The sequence below is a fragment of the Equus asinus genome, chromosome 8, assembly GCF_041296235.1.
Source record: "Equus asinus isolate D_3611 breed Donkey chromosome 8, EquAss-T2T_v2, whole genome shotgun sequence".
Classification (NCBI taxonomy): domain Eukaryota; kingdom Metazoa; phylum Chordata; class Mammalia; order Perissodactyla; family Equidae; genus Equus; species Equus asinus.
In genome coordinates, this window is record NC_091797.1 from 86,302,501 (window position 1) to 86,317,628 (window position 15,128).

Here is a 15,128-nt window from a genome sequence, read left to right on the forward strand (position 1 = left end):
GGGGCAGAGGTCCTGGTGGCTGCCGGAAGGAAGTCCAGCCTCAAAAAGAACCTGGTCCAGCTCGGGGGAGCCCAAGCTGGACTCTGCAGTTGAGGTCATATAGATGGTGTAGGCAAAAATACACAAATGCCACAAGAGCTGACAAAAAATTTACAAAACCAAGTCTATTCGCCTGTCAAGCAAAAAAATGCCAGTGAAGAATTTCACTGAGCAGGTCACGCACAGAAGGCATGAAGTCAGGAGTCTGAGGCACTCGAAGGGAATTTTCGTGGTGCTATGCTGATTAAGGATCGGAAGCCAGCTCTGTGGACAGGACAAATGGGCCCGAGGTCAGTATACAGACCTGTTGGTCAGGAAAGAGCCTTCGGTTTCCTCCAGGGAGGCCTGGAATTCAGGGTCACTGACAGCGCGTGGTCCTTTATCACCTTTAGCTGATTACGGCCATTTGCGATGAGACGCAACAGTCAGTTTGGGTATCTCCTAGGCAAGTGCTGATGTCCGTGGAAATTGTTCTTTGTGATGCTGGGTGATTTTATTCCCATGCGATCGCCTTGTATCGGGGTCAGAGGGCCAGGCCTCCCCCATTGGTATCTGGCGGGCCTTCTTATAAAGGGAGCCAACAATTCTGAGACTGAGTATACCAATGGACAATGACCAGACCCTATCAAAAACAGAACTCTGACCCACAACCTCTGCAGCGAGCCCAGGAAGCCAAACCGCAACCTCTGAGCAATAAGCCCCAAACAGTAAGGACTTGGTCAATAACTGCCAGCTTCCCTAATTTTGCCCCTACTTCCAACTTAGGACCCTCACAGAAAGGAAAAGAAGCTTCTCTAACCACTTACAAAGGACGCTGTGCGTCTAGGCAACCCACCTCCAGCTTCTCCACATCCACAGCCTCCAATCAAGGCATCCCTGAAGGCTTCTCCTTTCCCACTCTACAGCTTCCCCATGGATCTACCTGCCTGTGAGTCTCTGCCAAATGCAAGGGGTGGTGGCTGACTGCCTTGCTTTATAGCCAACTCTGAATAAATAGCCTTCGCTTATTCTCATTTGGGTGGTCTTCATTTATTTCCACAATTCCTGCCATCAAATTGTAGGCAGGAAAGGAGGACAGTGGAGGTGGCATTTTAGACAAGGGGAGCTTGACCCCAGGGGTGTAGGTGTGTTCCAAGGTAGCCCTGGTGGAGTGGGATCAGCTGCCCCTCGTTCTTGGAGGCGGGACAGCTGCCAGGCAAAGGGGCAGCTGGTAGAGGCCCCTGGCACGGGCTTGGTGCCCGAGGGTTCTAAGAGAAGCCACTTCTGGCAACAGAAATAAATGACACCCTTGGTTGTAAATCCTTCCTGGATGTTCGGCAACTTCTTGGCAAACTTGGTGGTCTTGGCTGTGCCATAGGGACAGATTAATAAAGGGCAAGGTAGAGGTCAGGGTGGGAATTGGAGAAGACCAGGGAGAAGAATGCCAGGGAGCATGAGGGCCGTGGCAAAGCCCCAGTTCACCTCCCTCAGGAACATGGGCTCCGCCCTCCCCTGTGATGAAGGAGGCATCACCCTTAATAGGAGAGGCCATGTTCCCTCTTCCATGATGCATCAACTATGGCATGGTCACCCTCGAGAAACCTCAGAAATATCTGGGGGAAGAAAAAGCTCTTGCAAAGACTATTATTCTTGCCAGTAGATCAATTTATAACAGTAAAACGGGACAACTGAAATAGTCACCAAGAGGAGACAGTTAAGTCAGCTAAGTTGTAGCCATCCAATGGACCATCATGCAGTCATTAAAAATAATGGAAGTCCCTTTGAAAGATGGGAGATGACTCTCAAAATACACCAAGCGGAAAAAAGTGGGTCACAAAAGTTTGCACAATGTGATGCCATTTTTGTGACAAATAATGGCCACATGGATAGAAAAAGACTGTGAGGTTATTGACCAAAATGTTAACAGTTGTAATCTCTGTATGATGGCCTATGTTACTTTTACTTTCTTTGTTTGTTTATTGGTATTTTCTGAAGCTGCCATATAAATATAAATTATAGATTTACACTGGAGAAAGCGAATGTTATTTCGCGTGCGATTCTAACAACAGAGCTGCTATGGCTCTGAGTGTGGGACTCGAGTCTCCTCCTGATGCTCCCACATGCTCCTCCCTGGGGCCTGCCTGGCTGGCAAAAATTCCAAGAAATAAACAGAAACTGCAGCTTAAGGAGATCTGCTCAGGAACAAGCAGGGAGAAGAGCCAAGTTGTTCCTCCAATCGCTCAGCCAGCTGTGTCCTTGGAAGAATAAAGATGCAAAGCTTGGAGAAAGGAAGGATTCGGCGCTCTGGGGAAAGAAAATTGAGCAGAGAAACAGTGTGGGGTGTGGGGGCTTGCTGACACAGGCTGGGGTGGGGGTGGGCTTTACCTGCCCCATCATCTCAAAGCTGCACCCCAAATTATAATATTCTTCTTTGATATGAACAATGGATGTTTTCTCCATCTTGTGTAGGGTACGGATAAAAGCATCTTTAGACAATTTAGCTGTCTTAATTGATCTGTAATTTAAAATTGAAGTGAGAACAGTGTAGTTGAAGCCCCCCCACACACTGAAATCTGGACGCTGTAACTGCAGACTTTGGAGTGAGTGGCAGCTCTGTTCTCAGGAACACGCAGCAAAACAGCTGTGAATGGCCAGCCCAATGAGTTTCAGAAATGGGACCTGCCCTGGCCTATGCGGCCACTGTGAGCACCCTGCCTCTGGCCAGGCATGGCTGAATTTCCTCCTGCCACCCCCAGAGAGCATAAGACGTCCTACGAGAGTATATAGTGAAGGAAGTCTACCTGATATAATTAATTTCTAGTTCCTAGTTTGTTATTTATTTTTTACACTGGGTCTTGGTCTCCTCAAGAATGATACTTTTGGGGTAATTCATGTACTCATCCACCCATCCACCTACCTACCTATTCATCTCTCCCTCCATCCATCCATCCATCCATCTACCCACCCACCCATCCATCCGTCCATCCATCCATCCATCCATTCATCCACCCATCCACCCACCCATCTATCCATCCATCCATCCATCCATTCATCCACCCACCCATCCACTCACCTCTCCACCCATCCAAATATTTAGCGAGCACTTACTATGAGCCAGATGTTATCCAAAATGGTTTCTGCCCCCAAGAAGCCCAAATTATAGAAGGATAGAAAGACAAGTAAGTTGCTGACCATCACAGAGCAGGATACTCTCATTCGTCATGTGAAGTTTAAACAGGTACAAGCCCTAGGCAGGTAGCTTGGCAACATTATAACTGCAAATTCCCTTTGACCCAGCAATTCCACTTCTAGAAAGTTAATCTACAGAGGTACTCATCCATGTACAACATGACTCATGTACCGGGTTATTAATTTCAGAATTATTTGTAATAGCAAAAATTTGGAAATCACCCAAATGACCAAGAGTAGGGGACCAATTAGGGAAACGACAGTATATCTATACAAGAATATCACGTAGCTCTTCATGTACTGATACAGAAAGATCACTAAGATTCATCGTCAGGTTAAAGAAGGATATGGAACAGTGTGTGTATTATTTTACCATTTGTAGTGAAAGAGAAAATAACACCTGTGCATGTAGCATTTGTCTGCAGACTGTTCCAATGCACACAGAAGCTCTTTCTAGAGAGTTAAAACCTTGAAATAACCCTCAACCAATACAGGAGGGGTGCTGGTGGATAAATACCCGAGCTCCCTCGCCCCTGGGTGGAGAGAAGTGAGAGATGTGGACCCACAGTGGTAACATGCTCATTCGCACACACTGGGGTTTCTTCTCTTCTCTGTCTCACTTCCCTCCTCTTTCACCATGCTGCCTGGAAATAATCTCCCAATAAACTACCTGCACCCAACATTTACCTTGAGGTCTGCTTTGGAGGAAGCCCAAACTAAGACAACGTAATTGCTGTATATAGATTGAAAGTAGAAGCACTGACGTCCTCTGGGGAGGGGACTTGGGTGGCTGAAGGCAGGAGTGGCAAGGGGCATTTTTGTCCTAGAACCTTTGTTATCTTTTGAAATGTGTACTATAGGAAATATTACCTATTGAAAAATTAATTCCCATTGACACCAACTCATACATGACACAATTGGGGAAGCACGGGAGGCTCTGGGGGTGCAGATAGGGCGTCTAGAGAAACCCAAATCCAGCCTGTCAAACACAAACAGTGATCCATGGACTCTGGAATCTGGCTACATAGCTTCAAATCCTGCCTCTACCACTGACAAACTGTGTAACAAGCCAAGTTTCCCGAACTCTCCATGCCTCAGTTTTCTCATCTGTACAAGAGGAGATAATAGTAATGGTACATACCTGATAGGGTTGTTGTGAAGTGTCTTAGTCTGTTCCGGCTGCTATAACAAAACACCACAGACCGGGTGGCTTCTAAACAGCAGGAATTCATTGCTCTCAGTTCTGGGGGCTGGAAGTCTGAGATCAGGGAGCCAGCATGGTCGGGTGAGGGCCCTCTTCCGGGTCGCAGACTTCTCTCTGTGTCCTCACATGGTGGAAGGGGCTAGCAAGCTCTCTAGAGTCTCTTTATAAGGTCACTCATCCCATTCATGACAAAGAGCCCTCACGACCTAACCACCTCCCAAAGGCCCCACCTCCAAATACCATCATCTTTGGAGGCCAGGACCTCAACATATGGCTAGGGGGGAACACCAACACTGAGTCCATAGCAACGTGTAAATAAAGCACTAATATATACTATAGCTCAGTGACGACGCTCCGTACGTGTTAGCTGTTGTGTTCAACTGTGCAGTTTGATCTGCGTGTTTGATCTGATCCCAGTCCATGTATCCTAGGGAAATTTTTGTATCAGTATTCCTCTCCCACCAGCCTCCCAAATTTCTTCATTCAGTGGATTTGCTAGTTCCAGGTGGAGGAAGCAAACATCCCTTTGGAAACCTCCGGATGGGGTTGCGCATCCTCATATCTGCCTGATGGTCAGGCAAAGCCTCACAGAGCCATCACGGACAGTAGCAGCCCCAGGAGCCCATCAGCAGTTGAGGCAACTTGAGATGAATCCACGTTTGGACCCAAAATTGTACCAGGCAAGCAGTTTTGACAAGAAGCTAAGGATGTGCAGTGGCGAGAGAAATGCAATTGGCTTTGGTTTCTGTCTTCCTAGAATTTTTATATCTGCATTGGAATTAGCTTCCTTTTTCGCCCTCTCTCTCACTTGAAGAGAAGTCAACTCTGATAATTAAGCTCAAAGTGGGCTGGACAGCGTCCACCACATCACATAAGTACATTTGTAGCTCTTGCTCCTGTTATTTAAAATGGTGTGATTATTTATGGTACGATGGTAATATATTTCTTTATCCTCCTGTGCCTTCTAGACCCTAAAGCAGAAAACAAAATGCTTTAATAAAAATTAGCATAGTGCTTCCTTGAAGCTGGGAGGCTGTATTATGAGGGCTTGTAGGAGGCTTGGGTTTGGGATGTTTTAATGAATCATTGCCTAATATTTCTTTTCTTGAGACACGTATATGATTAGTAAATGTTGTCTGCTCACTGATTAACTTTGTTTATTTCCTAATTAGGTTTAGGATCAGCTGTCTTATGGTTATAGAAATAATTGTTTGATTAATGTGTGGGAATTTACATTTTCATTACACTCTTGAATAAGTTCTGTCTCAATTAGCCGCAACGCCCCATGCTGATCTGGGGCACTGGAATTGCAGTTTTCACCCATTAAGTAATAACTGTTATATTGATTGGTGATAATTGGGTGCAGATAGTAAATACACATTAGCAGAATTTAAATTATGTACCAACTGGTTCTTTCAATTTGTCTCCAGAGTAGCAAAGTTCTAGAAATGGGCACCCATGGTTTGGATGGGGTGGAGCCTCACATTCTTGCAGACACTATTTTTGATCAGTAAATTCCACGATGTTTCAAGAAGAGCTGTAGAAATCAGTCATCCGCTGGAATTTGATGTCTGAGCTTGCAAGGCTGGATCTCCTTAAATTTATCCCTGGGCACCTCACCTACCTTGCCTACCTGAGGTAGTCCCTCCCTGTTTCTCTGTCAAGAACACTCAATGGCTCCCCATTGCCTGTCATTGTATGTTAAATGTGCTGGCTGGTGCCCAAGAATCTTCAAAATACATTTTCTTCCTATCCCTCCATTTATGTTAGGCTTTCTGATATGAACGAAGACCCACTCAAGGTATCTCAGGAAACAAACAGGATTCATTGTAAGGACACTGTGGGGTAGAGGCAGACCCAGGAAGCAGAGCATGGAGTGGGCAGCTCAGGGCATTTCTATGTGTTTCAGCGTCTCTCTCTGTCTTGCTGTCTTTCTCCTTGTCTCGCCATCTCTGCCTTGTCTCCATTGTTTCTCCATCTCTCTTGCCTCCTTTACGCACATTTATTCAAGTCTCCCATCTCAACACCGACCAGTTTTCCCACCCTGCTCGTTTCTCCCTCTCTCCCAGCCGCAGTCTGCACAAGGCTTGGGTTTGCTGGCATTCCGACTCCACGCCAGGTAACGCTTCACCTTCAGCCCCTCGCTGACTACCCGAGCCATCCATTGCCCTCTTTTCCAATTCCTGAGGGAGGAAGGTGGCCTTGGGACTTTGCCATGTGTCAATCATTCACCCTCCACTCTTGGATTATTTGCCACAGACCAACCAGCTGGGCTAAAATTTAGTTCATACATTAAAAAAAAGCAGTTCCTTGTGAATTTTAATATTATGAATCATAAATGGAAATTTTTATCGGTACCATAAATAGGAAACCAGCATTTACCTATGAAAGCATAATAATTTAAAAACTTAAAAAGTGATATGTGTGTCAACTAAGCTTGTTTTGCGTACCATGATGTGGGTACGTCCCATCCCTCGGAAGTACCGGACTAATGCATCCTTCTGAAGCCGCTCTACATCCATTGTTGGTCAGCAGCCTCAGGATTGGTTGCCCTTCAGTCACGTGCCCATCACTGTCCAATCAGCTGTGACCAAGTTGAAGGCATGGTCACGTGATCTAGAACAGTGCCACAAAGGTGCCCGGCTTCCCACAGAGAGCTAGTGGGCTAAGTGATTACTGGCCCCTAGGTGATTCTCGTGGCCAAGTTTCAAGCCAGATGCTCTACACACACGATTGCAATTCGTCCGCACAGCAACTCCACCGGGAGGGCATCAGTAGTCCTGTTTCTCTGTCCTTTAAAGCCTAACAGCGGAATAACCCTTAAGGTCCAAGGGACGCTCCACCGGAGGCCCTGGGAAGATGCAGCTCCATTTGGGACCGTTCAGTTCCATCAAGAAGGGGCATCTCTTTGCCCTAGAAGTCAAGGTCAGCCCCAGTGGCCTCCAAAAATGGAACTCCTCCCCTCCAAATTCCTGGAAGGCAGAATTACAGTCAGCCAGGCCATTAGCCGCCTGCCAGCAGAGGCTTTTTGCTGAGCCCAGAGGAAAAGCATTTGGGGAGTGCTCAGAGCCCTGGAGGGCTGCCTCCTGCAGAAAAGCCTCCATTCCTGATTGCTGATGACCAGACCATCAGGACCACAGCAGACCGGCATGCTGAGGACGGGAGAGACAGGGGACAGCTCTGACTGCAGAAGCTGCTGTGTTTCCTCCCTCTGCAGCTGGGCTGACCCCACTGCAGTTGTCTGTCCACTGTGTTTAATGCACCTTGACTCTGAGGGTTACCCTGAGAGTGTGTCCCAGCCACACCTTGTTTCTCCTCCCTCAGCCCAGCCCCCCAATTTAAAAAAAAAAAAAGTGATGCTTTGTGAAGGGAGCTGAAAATACAGCAGCCACCTTCTAGATTCTGGAGGGGAGAATTGTAGCTGTTGAGGTTGCCTGTGGTGTCGCCAGTGCCCTAACACGGTGCCTGACGCATGGGAGGTCTTCAGTTACGATTTGTGAATGGATGGATGAGACAGAACAGGAGGTGTGGCTGAACTGAGTATGGCTTCTGGAGGCAATAGTTAGGGAGGGAGAGCAGATCCTTCATTTTCAGTAAGGATATAGCCAGAATAGAAGGAGTCTAAAGTGGAACAGAAAACCACACTGAGTATCTTTTCTGGTGGGATCAAAATTATTGGCTTCTCCTGAAGGAAACCAGAATCGCTTTTAGTTCCAGCAGAAATCTTTCTTGGAGGCTGAGCCGAGAAACATATTGCATAATGTCGTTTTCCAGGAGGAAGAAGCTCCCAGCTTCTTGACTGTAGCTCACAATGGTGCCCAGACCACACTCCCCAAGGGGGCAAATGCTCAGCCCTGCCCAGTGTGGACTACAGGTTGACGGGGCAGCTTTTGAAGTCAGCCTGCATGGGACTGAACCCTGGCTCTGACGTTAGCTGGCTCTGTGACCCTGGACCGTGTGAGTTAATTTTCATGATCCTCAGTTTTCCCCACTGTAAAATGGGGATCATAATTGTAATCACCTTAGAGGAATGTTGCGAGGAATAAATGAGAGAATCCATGTGAAACATCTTGTCTAGCCCATGTAGGGCTCAATAATTGGTAATGATAAGTTCCCACTTCTCTTTCTGGGCCTGCTTGAATTTCTGGATTTGATACACTCATTCCTCTAAGGATGGAGAAGTGTTATATTGTAACTGTATTGCAAGGTCACTGACTCAAACTGGGAAGAGTGTTGGACATGGAGCAGTGGAGGAGTAGGAAAGAATGTTCTATCCTGGCTCGTGTCCAGCCCCAGTCCAGTGCAGGCAACACTGGTGAATATGGGCTATGAATGAAGCTCAGTGTTGGGCAAACACAGGGCTGAATACATCATCCTCGCCCTCTAGGAGCACAATCTTCCAGAAGCTGAGATACATGTGTATAATCAAGATGGCAGCCTTGGGTGGTCCCAGCCTGTAATTTAAGATTAGAGGGTTGTATGATACGTAGTTACCCATCTGCCCCATTAAAAGGCATTAGACACAACCAGAGGCACTCACAACTAGAATAGAGAACTATGTCCTGGGGGGCTTTGAGGAGAAGAAGAACAAGAAGAAAAAGGCATTCGAATTAGCTTTTTGGCTAATCTTTACATGGAGGGTGACCTTCCAGGGGGAATAAAAATATTCCTTCTCCCCTTCAGGTAAAGGTTTTTGTGTTCCAGTCAGGAGCCCTCCCTGGCATGTCACAGCTTGCTAAAGGCATGGGTTCCTTTTCAACACTTTCTTTCTGATGTGCCATGAAATATTGTGGCATAAAAGAATTTTGAGTTTGAACTTAAGGATGGACGAGGCAAGGCCCAGGGCCAGGGCAGGGGTAGGGGGAGGCAGGCTAGATACTTGAAAGCTCATGCTCCATTGGTGAGACAGCCTCTCTAGTGGGCAGTGGACAGTGAAGACCAGCCCAGTGGCTGTAGGGGCAGCATTTGAGCCCAGCCCTATGGGGACCAGCCCAGCGGCCTGGGATTGGCTCACCCAACACGGATGTCCATCATGTCCAGGGAACCAGCCCCTGTCTGGCCTCTAGACCCTCCCTTTTGACTGTCCTGCCACCAGATAAGTGACATCAAGGCTTTCCCAGGACTTCATGCCCTATTCATCCACCTACAAGAATGCTCCCCTAAGAACACTCACTAATCCTCAGAAGATCCCTAGAAACTCCAGAAATATTGGTTGCAGTGTAGGGGGCTACCAAACCAGCCATCTGGGGCTTGACTGAGCAACTCAGATCACCCCAAAGTGGGAGCACCAGGCAGGACACCCTGTTACAAATGAAAATTTACTTAAGAAAATCAAAGAAATGAATGGGCTAAGGTAACCAAAAAGTTCAGACGTAGTGTGTGGACCAGGCAAAGCTGGATCCAGTAGCTCTGCGTTGCCACCAAGGATCTTGTTCCCCTGGTTCTCCTCTCTCTGCCTTCCATGTGTCGGCTTGATCTGGACACCACCTTCCTTTGGGGTCAAAAGAGATTCTGGCAGAGCCTTTCCTGGGGGCATAACTTTCCATATTCACACCCGGGGGAAAGAGAAGAGATTTTTGGACGAATACACGTAAATTTTGAGTCTCACTCTCTCTTATTAGATCAAATTCTGTGACATCTTTGAACAAATCCCTGTGGCTGGGGGAGGTGAGGAGGGTGGGATCCACTGATTGGCTCAGCCACTCCTGGAGCTGGGGTAGTGTATGTCCCACCTGCACCATGGGGTTGCTGCCTCATGTAGAGGACCTCCCTAAGGGAAGAAATCAGGAGGAAAGGAAGGGAGGCAGTGTTTGAGAGGTGTCTTAGATTGGGTTCCCCCCAAAAGTCAATCTTGAGACAAGGATTCTAGTGCAAGTGATTTATCCAGGAGGTGATCCCAGGAAGCAAGGGGGAAGCGTGGGGAAGTGAGACCCGACACAGAGGGCAGCCAAGACAGGGAGTGTAGTGACCCGAGCTGCAGCAGAAGACAGCTGGAGCTTAATGGCAGGAGGAGACGCTGGGAAATGGTGTAAAACATCCACTGCAGGATAATCTTGCTGAGAGACGGAGAGCTGGGCTATTGATACCTCCACTGCCCTCAGTTGGCTGGGGGCTGCTCCTCCATGGTGCGAATTGCCCAGCATTTCCTGCCAGCAGGTGCAGCAGCCTCCTGAAGACCAGAAAGCTTGGGCAGAGAGATGCAGACAGTGGCATCTGAAGTTGTCTGAAGCATGCTGGATTGGAAGGGTGTGAGGGACGCTGGGGGGACTGACAGTATCTGCTACAAGAGGCAACCTGGGCATGTCAGTAGAGTCCCCCTACTGGGCACGGTTCAGTTGAAGAACATGAACTTCATCTTGGTGGCAATGGGGAGCTATTGAGGATGTTTTAAGTAGGTAGAGGGAAGAGTCAGATCTGAATTTCAGGACTGTAACTGTCAAATCTCAAATCAAATTTCAAAGTGTCCATCAACCTGAGTTCATGCGGGAATCATGCCGGCTCCTGGCTGTGTGGTGCAGTGGTAGAGAGAGTGAGTCATGAGCCAGAAGGGAAGGATTCAGTAGGCAGTTGAGACAGGGGGTTGCTGTGGCTTAAGACTCTCAGTGCCAGCCGGAGCCACAGCTAATTGCAAAATCATTCAGAAGGCACTTGAAGTTGCCCATATGTCCCAGATGCCCTGAGCCCGAGAGAAAGGTCTACGCAGGCTGCTGTCTCTGGGGACACACCTGCTGGGGAGGTGGCCTGGCTCCCAGGAGGAGGCACAGTCAGAACAGCCATCCATGTGGAGAGGGCTCATAGTCAGCCCCTGGGTTCTCTGGGACCCTCTGGGCCAAGGCAGTCGAGGCATGGTGACCACCAGGGTGTCCCACCCTCTTATATTCCATCAGGCATTGGGAGGAGAAAAAAATGACTATTTCCCTGTTTGGTCTAAATTCATTCTTTTTTTCCCCCCTCCAGCATGAAAGCATGTTTGAAAGAAAGAAAAATGGCTTCCAGCCAGCTGTTCTTTCGCTGAGGAAGAAAGGGCATAGGATCTGGGGACAAGAAAACTAGGATGTGGTCCTTTATCTGCTGCCAAAAATGATGTGACTTGGAGCGGCGGCCACAGGTGGAGGGAGTCGAGGCGCTCAAAACGCAGCCGTGTCTCGGCGCCCTGAGCTGCGATGAGCACCCCAGCCGTGCCCTGCGACCTGCAGCTGCCCCCGAGTCAGAGGGCCCAGTCCGCGTTCAGAGAGCAAAGAAGACAAAAACTCAAGGAACAACTCTTAAAAAGAAAATCTTTTTTGCATCCAAACAGGAAAATCGGATATTATCCAGTAGTAGGGACCAGAAAGTGATGACATCTGAGGGCCAGGTCCGAGAAGAGACAAAAGCACTGAAACTGAAAACAAAAATGGCTAATAAAGAAAATGTCAGTACACCTACAGGAAGCAAAAATAATTTAACAATGGGAAAAAATTGTATTCCTTTAAAATCTTCTAATGAATTAACCCATTCAACTTTAGCAACTGATACATATAATTTTGAGGATCATAATCAAACTCTGCAGTTGTTACCAATTAAAGATGATACCCAAAATCAACATATGACATTAAGCCAAGCATTCACTTCAAAAACAATAGTAAAAAGAAACAAATGACTACGGAAAGACCAAAGCAAGATGCTAACATGCCCAAGAAACATGTGCTTGGATCTTATCGTGGCCAAATTGTTCAGTCTAAGATTAATTCATTTAGAAAACCCCTACAAGTCAAAGGTGAGAGTTCTGCAACAACAAAGGAACTTGCAACTACTGTCTCTAAAGCCACTAAGCCTCAGCCTGTCAACACCAGCAGTGTCCCAGTGGATACTGGCAGAGCCTCATCTGTGATGACGACTACTGAATTTGTCAGCACTACATCTCGGAACAGACAACTTCTGCGATCTCCTATTAGAAGTCACCATGATAATACCCAAAACACCGTGAGGCAAGGCATCAGCAGAAGCTCTGCCAATGTTACCTTTCGGAAAGGGCCTCATGAGAAAGAATTATTAAAAGTAAATACAGTTTTATCCAGTTTCAAAGCCAGTTCTTCTCAGGATGTAAAAAGAAGTAAGACACTGTCAAGAAGCATGACATCTGAAATTGTAGTCAGGCCTGCTTCCAATACCAAGCTGATGGAAAAGTCAAAAACCACTGACCAGCGCAGACATACTATAGCAAAAGCAGCTATTGATAGTAGATTGGCTCAGCCCAAAGAAACTGCAGAAGAGAGAAAAGCTCGTCTGAATGAGTGGAAAGCTAGCAAAGGAAAAGTGCTGAAAAGACCTCCCAACTCAGTAGTTACCCAGCCTGAGCCCAAAGACCAAAGTGAAAGGCCTGTTGGGTCCTTTTGGACAACCATGGCAGAAGAAGATGAACAACGGTTATTTACTGAAAAAGTAAACAAGACGTTTTCTGAATGCCTAAACCTGATTAATGAGGGATGCCCAAAAAAAGAAATATTGGTCACCCTGAATGACTTGATTAAAAATATTCCAGATGCCAAAAAACTTGTTAAATATTGGATATGCCTTGCACGTATTGAACCACTCACGAGTCCTATTGAAGATATTATCGCAATCTATGAGGAGGCCATTCTGGCAAGAGCTCAGCCTATAGAAGAAATGTGACATGCAATTGCAGATATTCTAACAATGAAGAGTCAAGAAAACGTTAAATTTGGAGAACATATTGAGGCTTGCGCAACCAAGGACCAAACCCAGGAAGTCAACGTTGAAGATATAGATGTTAGCCTAGAGTCAGGGAGACTGGAAATGGAAAATAAACATCATAGAAGTGTGGTATTTCAAGATTGTGAAAAAGAGCAAGGTGACAAGACAAAAGATACAACCAATGATGTTAAAACCCCCAGTACAGAAACAAGGGCGGGTTGCTTGATTAAATACAATGTGTCTGCTACACCATACTTGCAAAGTGTAAAAAAGAAGATACAGTTTGATTAAACAAATTCTACATTTAAAGAGCTGAAGTTTCTAACACCAGTTAGACGTTCTCGCCGTCTTCAAGAGAAGACTTCTAAATTGCCAGATATGTTAAAGGACCATTATCCGTTTGTGTCTTCGTTGGAACAGTTAACAGAGTTGGGAAGTGAAACTGATGCTTTTGTATGCCGCCCTAACGCGGCACTGTGCCGGATGTACTTGGAGTCCAAAATAACAGAAGAGAAATAAAGCTACAAGAAGGAATGGGGTGGTGGTTATACCTGCGGTATTTTGTTTGTTGTGGCTTTGTATGTCTCTTAGGTGAGGAGCTGGTCAAGTATCTTAAGTATTCGTGGCAGTGAGCTCTTTACTAACATTCACATTATAGCAGGTGTTGCCTTCTAGGCATCAGAAAGCTAATCCTACCTTGTCAGTCTCAACAAACTGAGTTCTTCTCTAAGACAGGTAAATTTTGTCAACTAGTTTACTATCTTTCTTAAATATAAACAGGTTTCATCATAATATTAGCGTATTCACTTTACTTTTAATAGTTCTAAATGACAGAAAAATTATAACTCATTAAATATAAGTGCACTAATGCCACATCATCAGAAAATGAGGTATTCTAAATAAAATTTATATTTTTGCATGGCCTTGTTTTTAAGATTTATGATATACATCCCTGCCTGTAGACGGAATACTGACTTTTTTGCCTTTCCTTGATTCTGGCTCAGTATGCAAGTCAACAATTGTAATGTGTAGTGACTTCCTTCAAATATTAATATGTAGAAAATTTAGCTTGCTTTTTCACCTAATTCTTGTTACCCGGACTGCTGTGGTCTGTTGTCCCTTGGGCTGCCTGTGGTTCTTAGGTGACACTCTCACTTTCCGTCAATGCTAGTGAGCCTGCATCTGTGGTCTCTTGGCCTCTTTCTTTTTGGTAGTAGCTGAGGTCACCAAGAAGGATAGTTAACTAAATACCCCACTTCTAAGAAAAGATCCTTTGTGGTAAGAAAGAAAAGATGCCAAACTTAGTGGATATTCGAGACTTTAAATTTGAGTTCCTTTCTTTAGTTCCTTTTGTAACTTGACTAATCTAAAATGTTAAAATTTTAACTTCCGTTGCTTCATTTGATATAGTTTATAGACTATTAGAATGGAGTTAGAGAAAGAATATATAATATTTAATAAATATCATTCTAGTTTAAGTAGTATTTCTAAAATAACCAACACTTAAACTTGCTTCCTTATAATATAAAAACTTCACTGTTAAATCATGTCTCGTGAAACATGATAGTTACATGCAGTAGACAGTTCTCTTCTCGCTACACATGAATACCACCAATAAAATTGTATGAGTCTCTGAACTTAAACGGCATACATCCTTTACCAACTTTGCAGTTTCATTGGTCATTGTAAAGGATTAGATAGTTTTAAAACTGTGTAATATGAATATGATTGAAAATCACATACCTGGTTTCTTTTATATTCATTCATTCCATGTGTATAATAGCACCTTTGTTCTATTTATCTTCTTCTCATGTTCTAGAGAGTAGGTTTTTTCTTTTTAAATTGTGTACTTAATATGTATACAATAAAAATATCTGCATTACTATGAAAAAAAAATGATGTGACTTTAGGCCAGTGCCTTCCCCTCTCTGGTGGGTGACATCCTTACCTGCTACAAATGACAGGGTTGAAAGGCACGGCTGATCTCAAGAGCGGTGTGTCCAATGGAAATATTTCATGAGCC

At 45.6% G+C, this 15,128-nt stretch overlaps 1 pseudogene; it reads left to right on the forward strand.

The window, feature by feature from the left end:
* The first annotated feature begins 11,574 nt into the window (after positions 1-11,574).
* Positions 11,575-13,624, forward strand: LOC106844817 (cytoskeleton-associated protein 2 pseudogene; annotated as a pseudogene).
* The last annotated feature ends 1,504 nt before the right edge of the window (positions 13,625-15,128 follow it).